This window comes from Crassostrea angulata, chromosome 2, assembly GCF_025612915.1.
Source record: "Crassostrea angulata isolate pt1a10 chromosome 2, ASM2561291v2, whole genome shotgun sequence".
Lineage (NCBI taxonomy): Eukaryota > Metazoa > Mollusca > Bivalvia > Ostreida > Ostreidae > Magallana > Magallana angulata.
This window is the reverse complement of record NC_069112.1, coordinates 52,483,871-52,503,651: the sequence shown is the minus strand read 5'-3', so window position 1 is coordinate 52,503,651 and position 19,781 is coordinate 52,483,871. Positions and strand designations below refer to the sequence as shown.

At 31.9% G+C, this 19,781-nt stretch overlaps 1 pseudogene; it reads right to left on the bottom strand.

The window, feature by feature from the left end:
• Positions 1–6,591: 6,591 nt before the first annotated feature.
• LOC128173617 (uncharacterized) lies at positions 6,592–17,863 on the bottom strand (annotated as a pseudogene).
• Between the last annotated feature and the right edge of the window lie 1,918 nt (positions 17,864–19,781).

The following is a 19,781-nucleotide window of genomic DNA, read 5'->3' as shown; positions in this document are numbered from 1 at the left end:
ACCTATAGTTCAATGAAGCTGATCGAAAATAAATACATATTTTGTCCTAATTTTGGCTTGCAAAGTGTGAGTTTACACAGGGCCAACAATACCTGCATATATGTGTAGCTTGTTTATCTGATGGGGGTAAAGAAATAATTACTACATGTGGAATCGATCCAGCGATCACATTTTACCACTAGGCCACACATATAACACGTTTACAAGATGTTCTTTCAATATACTGTATGTGGCTTTATACATGGCTGTTTCAGAAAAGTCACTAGTTGAAATATGTGTCTACTTAAAGCGACAGGGTCCGATTTTTTGGCTATTACAGTATCAAATAATTTTTCATACTAGTAAACCAATTATCTCAGAAGGTTATAGACCTTTGCTTATTTACACAAGCAGAATCGGTCTCCTTTCAAAGTTAGAAATATTCAAAGTATATAAAAATAACTTCTTTAAGGTCATACAAAAAAACCCAAACCAAATGCATCATTGGTAAGTTTAAAAAAGGGAACTGAACGAAATGTACACAGGTCTATAATTGATTTGCCAAAACATTATGACCTCTATTACAAGCGATGTAAAAGTCGTATAGTCATAATACAATCATCCCCACCTCAGACGTCAGGGGCAAATTTTATTGAGGCAAATAACATGTAAACTTTTAATATCATTTGTTTTCTTAACTTTTGTACATCATTTATTTTCATTGAAATATGGCTTAATTGACCAGGAAAACTACTGAGATTTCTATTATTATACACATTCTTAGCATGACCATTGTTTAAAAGTATATACAACAATTGATATAAAACTGAATTAAGGAGCTTTAATTTTCAGTACAAAGACCAAATTGAATTAATGTAAATGTGTACTACATCTGTAAAACAAAGTTTTTATCAGGTTTTTTTGGTTCAAATGACAGATGTTTTATTGCATACTATTTTCCTATTTACCGGTATATCCTCAACACACCTTCAGAATTTTTTGAACATGTCAAGCATGCATTATATCATATTGCATTTTATTCAGTATGAAGATTTAGCTTTAGTGTAAAAAAGGAAAAGAAATATTTAATCAAGTGTTCTTGCACATAAAATTTAGTTTAAAAAAAACTTAAGTTATAAAAGTTTCAATAGCACTTATTTAAAAAGAAGAGGAAACCAAATTAACACAATAACAACAAATAAAACAATAATTCTAGTTTTAAAATCAAATAATTGTGTTGAATCAATACAGTGTACTATATAAGGATATGATTGATAACTGAAAATCATTTTAACAGTACATGTACTTACATAGTTTCAAAAAATTCTTCAGTCATAATTTAATGAAAAATTGAATCTTAATATATTTGCAAATACACGTATCTTATAACTGATTCCTTTATGAATTCAGTATGTGACATCTCTAAGTTGAACATACAAAAATAAGGATGCAAACGTCGGGTAAGTTAACAACTACTCTTTCAGATTTTACAAATACAAATTTTTGTTTTTGAATTTGAAAATGTTGAGTTCGTTGTAAAAAAAAAAAAAAAAACAAGAAGAAATCTGCAAGTCTGTGCTTATTATGATGTCCCTGCTTCTAAAAAGAATGGTCACCATTAGCCTTAATAACATATAAAATTGAGTTTGTACAAAAATGAAGCCATGCAACCATACATCATATCATGTTAAAACAAAGATCATGTTCAAAGTTCAGATATGTCAGAAAAGCAAACTAAAATTTGTAATGGACAGACACACAAGGTGAAAATGTATACCCAATGAGAGTAAAAGTATCATTTAATCAAAATGAAAATCAAACTTGCCTTTCCTAAAACCAAAAACAACAGTTACTGTAGAGCAGCTTTAAACTCTTAACTAAGAGATTAACTGAAAAACAGGGTCAACAAAAACAAGATATCTGCGATAATGACTAGTGATAACCCCTGCTCTGATATGTGAATATGCAAAATAAACAAAAATCGACATTTAACGAAAGTTGACATCCGACTAGAACAATAATTATATCCCACAATATGATATTCCTAAACAAATAGTGTGTTATAATTTCAAGCATCTGCAATTGTCATTTAACAGGAAGTTTAACAGAATGTCCGATTGGTACAAAACTGTATCTTCCATATGGCATGCCTAAACAAATGGTGTGTTAAAATTTCAAGCACCTACAAGTAATAGTTGCTGAGAAAAATGTGACAGAAATATTTGTTACGGATGGACAGACAGACAAACAGACACACAAGGGTAAAACAGTATACCCCCAATTCTCCTTCAGAATGGGGGTGTTATAACGGTTTCTCCTGTGTACTCGCTTTGCTGAGGTACCGGGGAATAAAGGATCTTCGGGGACTTCGAAATAAAACCAAATATTGAAATAAGGCCAAAATATAAAGTTTATTAATTTAGATCGCAAATGTCAAAGGTCTAAACTCACAATATAAACAGTTCTTAAAATTGACAAATAAAAATAACATAAAATGAAAATATATTTACCTTCGAAATAAAACCAAATATTGAAATAAGGCCAAAATATAAAGTTTATTAATTTAGATCGCAAATGTCAAAGGTGACAATTTGCGTTTGGCTTTTGGTTTTATTTCGACGATAATTACAAAGTCACGCCCATAAAGTTAATCCCGAAATATAAAATAAAATTGGATATTTAATTACTTATGGGCGTGGATAAAAATGAAACGAACAGGTAACAATCATTATAATTAGTGTTAATAACCACTGTTCAAATTATGTAATTAAAACGCTCACAGGTGCCAGGTAAGATGTCAAAACAGGTTGAATTATGTAATTAAAATACTAAGCGGTCCTGTGAGGCTTATTTAACAATTGACGTTAATTTGAAAATTAAAGAAATAAGTAATTAAAGATTTCGACATAAAAAATAATATTAACTAATTATTAAGTAAAATCATTATTTGAATATTCCTTTTTTTTTCTTTTTTTTTCTATTTTAAAAACGTATATACGAAATAATTTATCTACAAATTAAGAACATAACATTATTAAAATAGCATTTGATATGAATAAATTATACACAAAATATACAGGGTAAGTGATATATAAAAATATAAACAAAATATATACACGGAGCATAATATTCTGTAACAATGCTCCCCCTGCTCGAACAAATTGATGCCTCCTGGCATCACAATATTTACAAACAAGGAAATAAATGAGCAGAGCATATTATGTGACATATTAAAGAATAAAACATCATATGTCTAAAAGGGATATACACATCAATAGAAATTCCGATGTGCAATCCAAGGAATAGTCGACTCTGAAACATGAATAATAGTATAAATATTGAATGAAAAGTATAATATCTTGAATTGAAATAAATTAATCGTCACTAAATATATATGAAGAAATACTTCAAGTGAAACACTGTTATTAGCCATTGTATGGCTATCACAATCACATTTTAAAAAGTTTCTTCGAAACATATTGCACAGTTCTTGACACACGTGTAGTTTATTATATAACCGAATTGTCCATTGGAAATAAGTCTGGAAGCCACGATAATGTCCGTTAATTATTCTGCTGCAACGCTTCCATTTGAATTTGACAAGTCCATCGTTATTTGGTAACCACGGCTATAGTATGGAGATTGATTAAGTAATACAAAACATTGAATGAACCTGACGATATGCGAAAAAAAAATACACCATTAAATAAAACACTTAAAACGTTTGCACGACAATGATAGAAAAAAGGCAAAAATAAAAAGGCATGAGATAAATTAAACGCGCTATATAAGCAAAGAAATGTTTTATTAGCGGTTGTAAATGTTCAAACGCAATTTTATTTTGGAGTACTGTCTTTGTTTCAAAACTCAATTTCTCCTTCTTTAATTCCAGTAGCAATTCTTCAAAATGTTATTAATAATGTTCAGGAACTGTTAATTGCTTCTAACAGTCAATTTTATTTGGTCGAGAAACATGTGGATTTTTATTACAGCAAGGCAACTTTTTATTGTTTTAGACATGGTGAAACCATTTTCATAACAGTAAACTTTCCTATTTCAAGTTTTAGCAAACCAATGAAGTTATTCAAAATTCTATCATTTCCTTTTCCGATCAATAACTCATCACATGCGTCCCAACTCCTTAACTTACCCTCACATTTTGCTATTTCACATGACAACTCCCTCTTCACAACCTTAACACAAGACCATATTAATTCAGCAAATTTCTTCCATCATCATTACCTGCTTTCGGAAAGTTTAATTTACAAATCTATTTCACATCCCAATTGTGTTTCTGGTCTTTACTTAGATGACAGACAAACAATTCAAGATAAATGTAATTTTCGTTTGCTCCTAGACCAAAACTAAACTGGCATTCGCCCGTTCAATGATTCACATATTTTATTATACAATGTTTCCAAATGCTTTAGATGTTAAAAAGCACTTTATTTGCACTTTAGGTCGGTAGGGTGAATTCTGGGAATCCAAAAACTACACCCGGACAATCCGAAGCCTAATTCTTGACTGATGATAATAACGAACAAATGATATAAATAAGAATAGTAAACAATAGTAATTAGCACTATAAGCATGAGTGACAGATGACACGGATTAAAACTTCAAATTGAGTGAGTCAATTATATCAAGTCCACAAAGTTATGAGTTAATTTAAAACGATTAAGCAATAATTATTACGCCTTACGTAAACAAGTGTTTTGGGATTAATGTTTTGAAAGACAAAATGCGATAGAGATATTATAGCAATTTGATAACAATTAAAGGAATGTGAATTTGAAGTTTTATAAAAAATGTCTTGAATTATAGTTCATTGAAATTTCACCCCATGATAATTCCCTCTCGCTCCGGAAAATGAGACGTCCTCGTCTCAAAGCTCACCGATGAGGATTGCTTGGTGCACGCGGCCTTCGACCGAAGTAGACGGACTGGTAAAATTTTCGTTGATTATTTTCAGGTGTCCTTGGTCTGGGCGCGGGAGTGTTGTGAATTCGGTTTCTTGAACTTGAGTTTTTCCTTAAGGCCGCAATGTCGTATTCTTGAGAGGTGATGATGTCGCTTAGGACTGCTATCTTCTGGTTAGCGATGGTCTGTCCTTGCTTTAGGTCTTTTAGTCTCTCTTCTAAATCGTAGCAGTTGGTGTTTAGATTGCTAACGACATTCTTTAGCATTTTATTTTGATTTCTCAACGTTGTCATGTGGTCTTGAATTACAACAGGCCTAAATAATTTTTGAATGTCTTCTGGACTCAAGTGCTGGAACGGCAGATGTTTCACAAGTTCCAGTCGGTTGTATTAATCTGTAATTCTTTTTGCGTCCCTGTGTCGTTTGCTTAAGGTCTTGGTTTTTGCAAGGTGCATTCTACATTGCGAAATATCAGCAATTGTAACACAAACTTCTTGAGGGTTTTTCTCAGAAATTCCTACAGTAGGGTCGAGTTTTGATCCTGCTTGGGCATCAGTCGATCCTACAGACGATACTGTCCGATTGCAGGCCCTTCCATCCTTGGCCGAACCATTTTTGAACGAACCTTTGTCGTTTGTCGCCACCGGGTAAGTTTTCCGCGGATGAGAATGGCAAGGAATGGTTGCGTAGAAGCACATTTTAGCAAAATGGCCAAGTAATCCACACACGAAACACTCCGAACGTGTAGCTGGACACGAGTACAGGTGTCCGCGGGTGAACGTATGTCCGCACCTGTAGCATGCTGGACAGGATCCAGGTCTGGAGTGTAGTCTTGCAAGTCCTGGGGATGTCCAGAAACTCGAAAAGCAGCGACGCTGGTTTGATGGTCGAAATGAGCGGGGAAATCCACTGCTCTTGGGTTGCATTTCTGACACGTTGAATGTAATAATCTTGTGGAAAATCGCTGTTGTTGGTACACGGAATCTAACTGCTACAAAGTTTATGCAGCAACCCCCGGTGAATTACCCGGATTCTCCACCACTTGTTATAACGGTTTCTCCTGTGTACTCGCTTTGCTGAGGAACCGGGGAATAAAGGATCTTCGGGGACTTCGAAATAAAACCAAATATTGAAATAAGGCCAAAATATAAAGTTTATTAATTTAGATCGCAAATGTCAAAGGTCTAAACTCACAATATAAACAGTTCTTAAAATTGACAAATAAAAATAACATAAAATGAAAATATATTTACCTTCGAAATAAAACCAAATATTGAAATAAGGCCAAAATATAAAGTTTATTAATTTAGATCGCAAATGTCAAAGGTGACAATTTGCGTTTGGCTTTTGGTTTTATTTCGACGATAATTACAAAGTCACGCCCATAAAGTTAATCCCGAAATATAAAATAAAATTGGATATTTAATTACTTATGGGCGTGGATAAAAATGAAACGAACAGGTAACAATCATTATAATTAGTGTTAATAACCACTGTTCAAATTATGTAATTAAAACGCTCACAGGTGCCAGGTAAGATGTCAAAACAGGTTGATTTATGTAATTAAAATACTAAGCGGTCCTGTGAGGCTTATTTAACAATTGACGTTAATTTGAAAATTAAAGAAATAAGTAATTAAAGATTTCGACATAAAAAATAATGAATAAAATATACACAAAATATACAGGGTAAGTGATATATAAAAATATAAACAAAATATATACACGGAGCATAAAATTCTGTAACAGGGTTATAAAAAGATGCAGAGGGTTTGATAAAGGGTCCCAAGGCTTCAAGCTAGGTGAAACCCCCTGTCCATGTGATGGCTTTAATCATGTCGCATCTGAACTGATCAGGGTCATTATAACCTCTCCACAACCTAATTACCAGGGTGCACGTATGAGCTATTGGTAGAAGGTGTTGAGAGTTCTCATTGAAGGTGATTCGAAGTTTATGATCGAATCCCAATGGAGGCACTTCAGATGCTCCAGTCCAAAATGCTAATAGATCCTCCAAGGAAACTTCAAGAATGCCAGCTGAAAATATTTTAAAGGTGTTTTATAGAAGAGTTCCACACATTTCGAAGAAAAATAATAAGAAGCCAAAATAAAAATATTTAAAACCGAGTTAAAAGAATGTTGTATGCTATGCTATGGTATGCTATGGTATGATATGACGAATGCGATTCTATGAGATTGTATGCTATGGTATGAGATTTCAATGCTATGCTATGAGATTTCAATGCTATGCTATGAGATTTCAATGATATGCTATGCTATGGTGTATGTTGTAAAAGATATGCTTGAACCGACTGTATAGATCCTTCAACAGAATCATGTTTAATAAACCATGATAAAAAACCATCAAGTGACCATGTCAAAGTATTCACACAGGATGTTCCACAATGGATGGATTCATACTTTAAAGATCAAAGTGTTAAGGAACAAAATCACTTAAAAAATACAACAATTACATTAACAACTGAAGTAGGAAATTCTGAGCAACCAAAAAAATCCTGTTCAACTCAGCACATTACTATCCAGAATGCAAGAAGAATGCAAATCAAAAGACTTGACCCTGAATATCGTAATAAAGAAAGACTTAGTGATATTTTGAATAAAAGGAAACAGAGGTCAAATGTCAAAGGTCTAAAGGTCTGAAAATATTTTAAAGGTGTTTTATATAATTTATATGTGTAATGTAATTTATTATACAAACTTTGTTTGCGGGGAAATACAAATGTAGATTAAACTTTCTTTATAACATAAATTTACCTTCACAGTCGGAGCAAAAGGATTCGAAGCAATAAATTGCTTCATCTTCTTGTTGCCGATGTTTGGAACCCACTGGGCTAAATTCTATTATGTACATTTGTCTAAGCCCACTAAATGTCAGCTTGTTAACTGGATTGGGGGTGAACAAAGTCTTGAATTCATTAGCTGCCCTCAAAATTGCAAAGGTATGAAAGTTTCCAACTCTATTTAGACCCTCGATAAACTGGGAAATTTCACTGTGTACCCTGAAAAAAATACACACAATATTGAATATGGTATCAATAGCTTTTAAAATTGCATCAAATGTTAGTAGCTTTAGAGAGAGAAAGAGAGAGAGAGAAATATGTCGCTCTGATGTTAATAATTTCATGAAATTAATAGTTGCTGTGAAATCTTTGTGTTACAGGGCGACTTATTAATGGAATATTTATTAAAATATATTGAATATATTGAATTAAACTAATTCATAAATCATCACCATTTTCATCATCTATAAGACAGTGAATTAAAGAACATTGTAATTTACATATCATTCATGTTCATGGTGTTTTACATTCCTTAGTTGAGTTGGGATTGTAAAAGGTCAAAGGTGTTTGGGTCATGTGAGAGTTGTATGATAGGTTTTTATTTTGAAATAGTAGTGAATAGGTAGTTTTACAAGTTTTAGACTTAAATCAAGTGCGCATGCTTGGTGCCAAATTCCTGAACTAATTCACTTCACCCCCAGTCAGCCAAGAGAAAGGAAGATCTCCTTCTCCATATCATATCATAATAGTAATATAAAACAACTATCATTTTGGTAAGTTTGTTTACCACAGTGTTAAAGTCATCTGATGAAATAATCAATTATTCAAAACATAAATTACGGTAATCATATATTCAAACATCTTAAATTGTTATACCCCTGTAAAACAGTTACTATATAACTCTATACGAAAAAAAGTTCAGCATTTTGACTGTTAGATTGGAACTGTTAAAATCGACTGTTAAAAAAGACTGTTGACCGGTGATGTCACATTCCGCGAAAACGTGTTATTGATTAGAAGGGGTATAACAAAACAGTTGTTGACTGTGTCTCGAGCAACAGTTGATCTGTCGGACCGGCTCGCAAACTTTTCATATTCAGGGGTTCAATGTATTTTGTCAAAATCTATATACTGGTATATGTAAAAGGAGACAAATATAGCTCAGTTATATGGAGTTGGAGATGAATTACATGATGATGATATATGGAGTGTGCAATTTTTAATTTACCTGAAATATATTTCATTCTTGAACAAGATTTTCAACAGTTCATCCTTTCTATCAATCTTCAGATTGTATGGTGCAAGGCCTTTATTTTGAAGCCAATCGCTGTTTTTGGATAATGCCTCTTCAAATTGTTCCTCTGTTGCTGCCTCTTGAATCTAATTATAGATGAGATAATAAACATTGCATTATACAGAAATTTGCCAGCAAATATATATATGTAAAGTAATATCTATTTGAAATAAAATACTAACTGTTCTGATCTATACCATTATTGACCTATTTAAACATATTGCACAATATTATGGGCATAATTTAGGGGCGAAGATGCAAGAGTGCGAAGGCGAAAGTGTGAAGATGCAGAGGCGCGATAGTAATATATTGCTCCTTCACCTTCACCCTAAAGGCGAACGTGAGAAGGTATTGTAGATTCCTTATTTTATGCAACTTTTTAATTTCGAGACTCAACTGTTTTGCATTAAATCGAGAGAATATTAAACCAGGAATCCTGAATTTCTATTATAGTTACATTTGGTTTACATCCTTAAAAAAAATTAAAAGCAAGATATTAAAACCAGCAATATGCGCATTTCGCAATTGGATATTAATTCCTTGCGGTTAATTTGGAATCTACAAAACTGTATGTGTTGCCTCAAACTTTGTTGTATATGAATTATATTTATTGAAATCTTGGTCTAATAAAAACTGTCCAAGCTATTTGCCCTCCAGTTCAATGTCGAAATTCAATCCCAATTTTCCGGGCCTTTCTGACAAAGCTTTAAAGAATGGCTCAAATGTATTAACATCACTGGATGTAACATTTTTTTTACACAAAATGGAGTCATTTCAAATCAATTTAAGTAACAGCTAACAATCTTATATGTCTCTTCTGTGTTTTATCTAAGGAAATATGAGTTTAAGATGGTATGGGAATAAGTACCTCCATATTGTGACACACTACCTATCTACATATAAGCAATAAATTAATGTATAATTTTATAAATTAAATTCTTACTCAACGGCATTGCACAATTGATTTGCTAGAGCATTCACTATAAATTTGTAGGTCATTGAGTTTGAAACCCACTAGGGCTTTAATAATTTTTACCTTTCCAAAACAATGAACACCTACCTAATACATTCACTGTGTTTTATCTAGCTCTACAGGAAAGACCCCATAAGTAGCCATTGTGTCAAACATTTTGAGAAAATTTCGACTCAAAATTATGTTTGACACTTAAATATATATAATATATATCGCAATATTTTATTTATAAAATACATAAAAAGTCTTGAAGATTGTCCCATATGTAAAGATATGCTGAAAAGTGTATTTTAGCAATTAGCGGACTGATCACTATATATAGTTACCTGAAGAAAAATAGCTCTGACATCTGAGTCTGCAACACTTGTTAAATCTTGAACGTCAATGTCTCCACCAGTCATTAAAGAAAATAAATCAGTATTGAAAACTGGCAATCCTGGCCCACCATTAAGTATACTCCAGGCCACAAGGGTACCACAGGTTTCGTAGGTTTTTTTATGAAGAAGACTGATGTCATGTCTGAAGACCTTGTTGCTGTCGGGTCCCTCTAATATAGCCTCTTTAATTGCCTTCATCAATTCTCTGAAATGTAAGTAAAGATTTAACATAAAAATTCATTTCTTAAAATATAACATAACTGTTAAAGGTACCCAGTTATTTTAGCTTCATTTATTTAACAAGGGCACCACTAAGCATTTCCTCGTGACATAAATTGTTGTAGGGGGAAATGCATTATTTAGGAAAATACATGTAAATTTGTCAGATCAAAATAAATATGACAAGTTATTTCTAAAGACCACTTTGAATTCATAATATCTATTTTATCCCAATACCCAAAATTTGTGGTGTATAAATTGGGGGGGGGGGTGGTTACATTTTCGTGGTTTACCTAATCCTTGCAGAATCTCAACACATATGCTTTAAAGTTTAATAATTTACAGTCATTCAGTGATCTTTCATTTTTCATAAAAGCATACATGCATAAAGGATCCGTACCGGTATACATTATGAAACGTAGCTGAAGATTTAGCGATCTGTGGTCTGCTCTGATGGACAACCCATAGTAGTAGATATGCAGCTATTAAAGGGACTTGGACACGATTTGAGATCAAAAATTTTATTTTTATTTTTTAGGTATAAAATGGTTTATTGGTGCATTTTAAATGATTGGCCAAAATATTAAATGTTTAAGTCAAGTTACAAGCGAGATACAGAGGTAATAATGGATAGTTATGTAAACAAAGCTCGAGTCTCATAGTTGTTTACAAAAAATGTAATGTAGAGAATTACCATTTCTTAGACAAAATGACTTGTAAAAAACAATTTAAACTAAATAAATATCTTCTTAAATACTATTATCAACAGAAAAAGTTACATTTGATTGAAATTTACACCAATACAACGAATTTGTAAAAATGACGATAATTGAGCTTTGTTTACAAAACAAAGAATTATAAAGTCTGTATCTTCCTTATAACTTGATATCTGAGTTTCAAATTTTGACATAACATTATTAACTTCTATATTTATCAGTATAAACATTGAAAATGGAAAAATAAAATTTGAAGATTTTAAGTCAAATCGTGTCCAAGTCCCTTTAATAAATATAAATATGAAACAATTTTCGTGTCATAAATATTCAATACCTGTCAAATACTCTTTTGAATTTTGGACTAGTTCTACTGTAAGTAATACGGGAAAATTTGTCCGGAAGTCGACTGCTTGTAAATTCGATGTAAATTGGATGACTTTAATCTCTTGCCCACTTCAACTTTTAACTATGGGCAATCTTCTATATAACCCTCTAATACTACAAAACATTTGTTTTTTACCTTTACTGGATTTAAATACCCAAAAATGTCAAGTTGTTGATTTAAACTGCATACGGTAGTGATTTACTTCAAGTCGTACATAAAATTACCCAAAATGTCTATTGTCAAGTCATACATAAAATTCCTCTATTAGCTTTCGTTTTTTACGATAATTTAAAACATATTGAATCAACTGACTTGGAAATCAATAGGGTTTGTCCTTTTACCATGCCAAAGAAGTGTACAAAGTTTAATAAATATTTATGAGAGGGTTTTCTTAGAATTTTGCTAAAAAGCTGACAATGGGCACATATACATACATACATACATACATACATACATACATACATACATACATACATACATACATACATACATACACACACACACACAGCAGCGATGCTATATCCTCCTCTCAACAAGTTGCACGAGGGGATAAAAAACTGTTTTGCATTAACAAATATTTTACAAATAAGCATTAATTCATAATTCCAGACATTCCAAGACTGTGCAGGCTCAACTCTAAGGCAGATAATTATTCCATTTCTCTAATGTTCTTATTAATACTGGCCCGCTTTAACCAAAATTTTTAAATCAATCAACTCAATCTTCAACTCAAATACTTAAAAGAAAAGTACATGAATTTGAGATCAAAACTAGACTTGAAGCAGAGTTGGGACTTGTGGAAAGTTGGTGATGGTGGGGCCTGAAGATGAATGAATTGATATAAAATACATTTTGCAAAATGATATATGGCAAGTATTGGTTGAATAAATCTAACTAACATGTACCTGAAGAATTCTCTTTTTGGACCACCTAATTCATCTCCAATCTCTCCACTGAAACTAACATGAAAAGGCATAAGGAAGTTGAAATTTGGCCTTGATACTGCTCTAAATGTACTCTGCAAAAGCTGTCCTCTGTGTACTACCACTGAAACTGGTGCCCCATCCTTTAAGTGACTTCTAGCTACCCACCATTTCAATATTTCTTCTAAAGATGGCTCTAGTCTACTAAATACATTCATATTACATTTCAAATGCATTTATTTATAAGTCTACAAAGGCAGAAATTTTAAAATTTATTTTGTCTAGCTCTTAAATACTGCTTGCTAACCCCCCCCCCCCCCCCTAAAAAAAAAAAAATGAATACTCTATTGGTATTAAATACATGAGAAATTACTATATGTAACTTAAATATACGTACAGTTAATGAAATATTTAAAATGAGTAACTGGTTTTCCTTTATTCAAATCTTGAAATAAATAATTGTAACCTTTCTGTAAGATATATTTTAAGTTTTTATTTTGAAAACTATTTCTGTTGTTCTTTAATTTCTATACTCAATAGAGAAATGATAATAGATCTCATTATCCACCCAACACTTTAAGGGCTGAGCATGACATTGGTCATAAAGGGTATACAAAGTAACGATACTGCATGCATGTGATAAAATGTGGGATTTTGACATTCTGTAATATGTTTGAAATATATGTTCATGTTCATTTGAAATATATTTTCATGATAAACATGTATATATTAAATATTTTAAATTAAACTTAATTATGCATTCAAATCAATTGTAAAATGCATTTATGACAACATTGTTGCACAAAATAAAAAAGAAAAGGCTTATGGGCCAGAACAAAAGTTATTTTAAGCAAGCTCTTAATCCAAATTTTAAAATATGACTGAACTTTTTTTCATCAATCTTAAAGACTTCACTATGAATTCTACAAGAGAAACTTTTAGTAAATAAATTACTTACTCGGAACTTTTCAAACTCTCTCTTATACCCATTTCAAGATCATAATCGACTTCCGAAAGTCCAGGTTCATGAAGCATAATGATTGGTTCATGTTCTGTCGGGCAGTGAGTATCTGCAGCCGCATGATTTGAAGGAGGAGCATCAACATGAATGTCCGGCAAATCCAAAGCAGATGATGTTGATGTTGAGGGTCTATCTTCTGAACTTAAGCCCTTAATGTACATAAAATTGACTTTAATTTTTCAAACTAGACAACATTGAGATCATGACCATCTCAAAGGGCCCCCTTAAATATTATGGACAATTGGATGAAAAGAATTTCAGGGAATTTTACTTTGACTTTCACCTATAACTTAACACTTTTCCAGCTGATATAGAACTTCTAATTCAATCTCATTAACTCTTGCATACAGACATTTTCTCTCAGTCCGAGCAAGATTAAGCAAATGGAAAATAATCTACAGTCTTGTTATGAAGAGATCTACTATATGTCCTTCTCATTGATTTGGTTCAAGGTCACTGCACACCTTTAACCAAAAAAGCTCCAAGAACAGGTAAAGTATTAGCCAGCAGGGCTAAGTGGAGAGTATATATATGCTCTATTAAAAGAGGGATTTTTGTGTGATCGATATGACCTTGACACTTGACCTTTAAATATCATTCAAGGTCAATGCATACCATTGGATGAAAAGCACACATTGTGGATGAAGAATAGCCAGATTCGAGCAAAGGGAGAGGGGATATGCTCCTGAAAAGTTATCTCAGATGGACAGAAAGATGGACGGACAGACTGATTACTATAGGGTTTCCGCAAAGCAGTGCCCTAATGACTCAATTGAATAGGATTCAATCCATTTTTACAATACATGTAGCATATAAATAAATAAATAAAAAACTCTTTGATCCCTGATAAACACATAAACAGTTTGTTAGGATTATAAGTGAATTAAACTGTGAAATGACATACATTGCATGTATATTTGATACATTGCATGCATGTATTTGACAGTATTGCACTATGAAATTTGAGTTCTGTTTGAATGTTTTTTTTATCTTCATAGCATACCAAAAGTTGAATGTAATGCTTCATGTAATTGTATTCACATTTTGTTCAGAGATGTGAACATTAAGTGGGTTAATTTGACAGAAAAAAATATGATTGTGATCCACATATTTTGATCCCTTAAAATTAGTACAGTAAAAAAACAAAAACTGACTGTTGCATTTTTAGATCTATATTAAAAAGATTCAAACCATTTAATTTGCAATGAATGTGTTTCTCCCCCCTCCCCCTTTTTTTTTGGGGGGGGGGGGTTGATGGGGGGGGGGGAGGTAGTAGTTTTCAGGGTTTAAATGAAAAAGATTTTAAAGTTAAATCTTAAAATATTAAATAGCCCAATAGTTCTTTAAAAGTACTAGTAATTGGTAAAATTCTTCTCCTTTTTATTTCTACCTCAATAATGTTATGTCTCCTTCGTTTAAGTCGGGGGAATGTGTCAGTTGGGGTTCCTGTATCTTCTTCATCGGATTCTAGAGCAGTTATCACCCCGAAGCTTGCTTCACCATTGGTTGGCCTTTTGAAACTTTTCTGTAAAAAACAAGAACCCTGTAGATTAAATTGCTCACATCTGAACTTTTTGGGACTTTAAATGATTTGATCAGATGACCAAAAAGATCATTTTTTTATTGTTTCATGAACTCAATTACCTCATATAGATTTTAAACTTTATTACAATGTATATGAAATTTCTTCCTTAAATTATGGCAAATTAATTTTGATTTGTCTGTAAACTGAAAAGTACATGTAATTGAAGCCTTAATTGATCTGTTCTATGGTGGAATCCCAGTCTGTTAATTATGCTAATTTTATTTTTTTTACTGGCATGTACAATTAAATGTATTTAAGTCAAATAGAGCCAGTTTTAAATTAGGTCCAACAACCTTATTCTTCCCTTCTTAAACTTTTAAAATTCTTATAACTAACCAACTCTGTGTGTAAGTAAATTTGCACAGGGGTTGGTTTCATCTTTCTGAAGTAATTTCCAACTGTAAAAGTCTCCCCATTCTCGTCTGTCTCTTGAATTGGAGAACCAGAAAAGGATGCCAGATGTACATCTAAGGCATCTAGTCTCAAATCCTGGGCCTCAGACATGCCATTTGGAAAAAAAATATCGGTGATTTCACTTATTAACTGATTCAAAGTCAAGTCTTTGTTAAAATCCACGATCTGTTGACCACCCCCTTTGCTTGCTGAGATCAGTTTGTATACTCCTGCCCTTTTGGAATGTTTCCAGCCAACATAAAGTCTTCGTGTAAACTTTGTTTTCTGATCCTTTTTCGGGCTTTTGGTTCTGCCAGTCTTCCTCTGCTTTTGGAGTTCAAGAAATGTCTTGATGCAGCTCATTGGCGCATCACTTACTAAAACATGAAAATGATATAACTTCAAGGTTGCATAAATTGAAAGTATGATTTTAAAGTGATTCTCACCATATTTTTACTTCAGAAAAAATGGGTTTATTGACCATTATATAGTACACGAGTGGTTATAATTTAGGTTAAAAAATACTGACCGCGAATTTTATGTTACTAGTATAGCAAGGTAATTAATTTCAGTGTCTTTTGCAGCAACTGAAGCAATTTTATAGCTTTCTGGCCTCAACAGAAAAAGTTTAATAGGGGATGGGGCAGAGAGTAACAAAAAATGTATTTATAAGTTTACAATTCATTCTCAAGTAAATAAATGTATTTGTAACCTTTCTTGTGATTCCGACAAGCTTGCTTAATTTTCAATCTTATTCCGATAGAAACAATTCCAAGTTTAATGAAGTCTTCGTCTGTCATCTCCTCCACTTCATTGATGCCAATCTAAATTGTACAGTATCATGTATGTTTGATCATGCATTTCACAATGGACACAAGAAATCATATTGACGCAAGCGTCAAATGGGCCGCAAAAAATATAATTGTTGTATAAATCATTGGTTGTTTACATAAAAACACACCACAAAGAAGAAAATAAGAGTTGGTTGTATTAATTGGTATGGTAAATTTTAATATATTTTCAGCAACTTGTTTTGAAGTTTAACATTTTACTATTATCATAAAGAATCGATTTCGTTACTGTAAGCATTTCTAACGGAAATTGTATGATCATTGCCATAGTATGAAGTAATGGAGAACACACTGATTTTTACATTACTCTAATAAAAAGTTCAATTTATCATTTTTCTCTTGGAGATTATGTATTTCAAACCATTTTTTTGTTGCATTGTATTGAATGAAAACTTAATGCATTATATAGTCATTTTATGTGACACGGCACATAGAAATTCAAATGTATCATTAAATGATTTATATAAAATTTAATGACATTCAGGTCTTTCGTATTTTTTTCAGGTCTTTAGTATGTCCCGCATACCGATCCTGATGCATTGTTTTGAAAATAATGAAGAACTCCGAAATTTTCCGAATAGATTATAGTCTCGATAAAAACGCGCCAAATACGACAATCTACTAAGTATGGCCTACATTTCATTTACGAGTAAAACAAAAAATATGTGATATTTTCTAAAAGGCATAAAACATATTTCTACATGCAAATTTACGTTTAATTCATAAAAATAAGCATAGTATTAATTCTATTAAAAAAGAACTATCCCGCAGAAACGCAGAAACAAAATTTAAATGTATATCAAATAACGGACCGCCTTCCGGCGGCCCGTAATAATTTTTAAGTACTATAAAATTACTTCATCAAAAACAATTTGTTAATGCATCAAAAGTAAACAATAATTAAAAACAAATGTTCAAAGTAGCATCAAATCTGATCACATTAGCCTAATCTGATTAAACTGTGTGTCAGTTGATGTTAAGTGATGTCATTTAATATACGGTAGTAGGCCAGTACTGCATCAATTAATGACACATCCAATCACATTGAAATTCAATTTAACAGAGAGCTTCCAATGTTTCTCCATAAGAAAGATATCAAATTAATATGTTCTTTTCCTTCTAATGACTTTGAACTTGCATAAATGACCATAGGTCAAAATCCTGTAGGAAATAACATAGAAAATGGATCGAACACAATTGCAGACAGATGGACGAACAAGGTGATTCCTATATTATAGTATATACCCCCAATCTTTGTTTGCAAGGGGAGGGAGTTACTGATTGGTCCACTTACATGTTTGAAAATCAAGATTAGCTAATCCTCTAGAAGATCTTACCAAACTTACCATATTTTCCTCAAAAATCTTTGTGTAATGGCCCAATCCGATTTTTTTTAGGATGGTGCACAACTCATCAGTTTCATTTTATGCAATTGAATTATTTAAGTTTGTAAAGTTATTAATTTCAGCATATAATTACTTTTATATATACATATGCAGATAAATACATAGTCTTGTAATTGTTAAACAATATTTCAAATTTCATTGAAGATACATGCAATTTTAAAGTAGATCCAGTGTTCTGTGATGTCATACTTTATTGTAAAACTTTGAATTCTTTAAAAGGACGAGTTCACTTATGGGCCCTGGTAAATCGTGAAAAATAAAGATTCAAATTAAGCATATGTTTTACCCTAACATTATCAACATTATCAAGTTTTAGCGCTGAATTAATTGTATACAAAAAAGCACGAAGCTTTATAACATAATAGGGGTCAGCAGACATTCGTGATTTTGTAAAGTAAATCGAGGACGGGCATTTATTTCAAAGCCTTTGTTTACTGTCAGCCTAACCGAGTACAAACTTGTGGGAAAGACAAAATACGCATTATACATTTAAAAAATTCCTGTGAAAGTAAAAAGTTTGTACTACATTAGGCTGGTACCTAAACAATGAAAAACGTTTGAAAATGTCAAGGTTTTTCCTATAGCAAGCGAAAGCTATTACCTGCGTGACCCATGTTTGAACTCACGCATGGAATAAATTATTTCAATTAATCACGTGTGTTCTATCCAGGTAAACGTTTGTCAAATGTGCTCACTGTAAAACATTGACACGTTTTAAATCGCTTTCCATCATCTTGGTATGGTCAGGAATGTTTGTTTGGTCACTATGGTAATATGCAACTTCAAAGCTTTATTCGATTTTTTTTCAGATGTAAAATAATGCATAAAGTATAATTCAGCAAACGCGCCAATCGATCCACCAACAGAGCAATGTTGATTTAAATGTCTTCTCCCTCTGATTTAAATAGACACAATTCAAATAGGTCCGGTTCGATTTTTTCCAGATTTAGATTATTTATAGGCAATTAAAAATCCTCAATTTTTTAAACTGTATGCTAATTTTGGTAAATTTAAGCGTGCATATAAATCAGAAGTATCAATCAGTGCTTAACTATTACGAGAGAAAAGCAAATTGTTGATATTTTCTACATAAAAACGGCACTGAAATAGGGCCCATTCTCCATAGCTTAAGTGCACTTGTTCTTTGTGCAAGATAGTTTTATTTATTTAATGTGAATATAATCACATGGATGTAATTAGAAATACTGTTAAGTTCAAGATATTTTTGCAGCTTAATTATATCCTTAATTTCCATTTTTTAAAATACATTTTGTCTTTGCTGAGGGGAAATAACTCCTTTTCTGACTTTTCTGTCAGTTGTATGTCTAGTTGCTTAAAAATTTCTAATCCCAACAACTAATTTTCAAATGGGTTTGTAGTTTTAGTTTTCTAATACAGTTGACAATAAAATAAAAAAAGATAAACAAGTTTTTGCCAACAAAGATTTTACTTTTAACAAAAAAGTAGTTTTCTGATGCTAAAATATGCTCTAGTTCATGTTTATCTGACATCTCAAAAAGTGCAATTACATGTATATTTTTTCTAATAATTGATGAAATTGAAGTCCATTAAGTTGAAATCATTTCTGTTTTTCAACTTTCATCAGAGAATTTTACGAGTATGGAGTTACCTTTAGATGAGTATATAAAATACTCAAATTCATATAATGTAGAATTTTGTAAAAAAAAAAAAAAAAAAAAAAAAAAAAAATTGAGGTGAAATGGTTATTTTGACAATTTGACATTCAGTAAAGTACGATAGTTTGGAAAACTGTCAACTGATTTTTTTAAAACGAATTCGCTGTAATATTTCCTACTGTTTTTTTTTTATTAACTTAAAAAAATAACGGCTATAACGAAGTTTTTTTCCACGGTCCCTTGAAATTCGTTATGAACGAGTTTTGCTGTAATTACCTTAACAGGAAGTTGACTTTTGATTG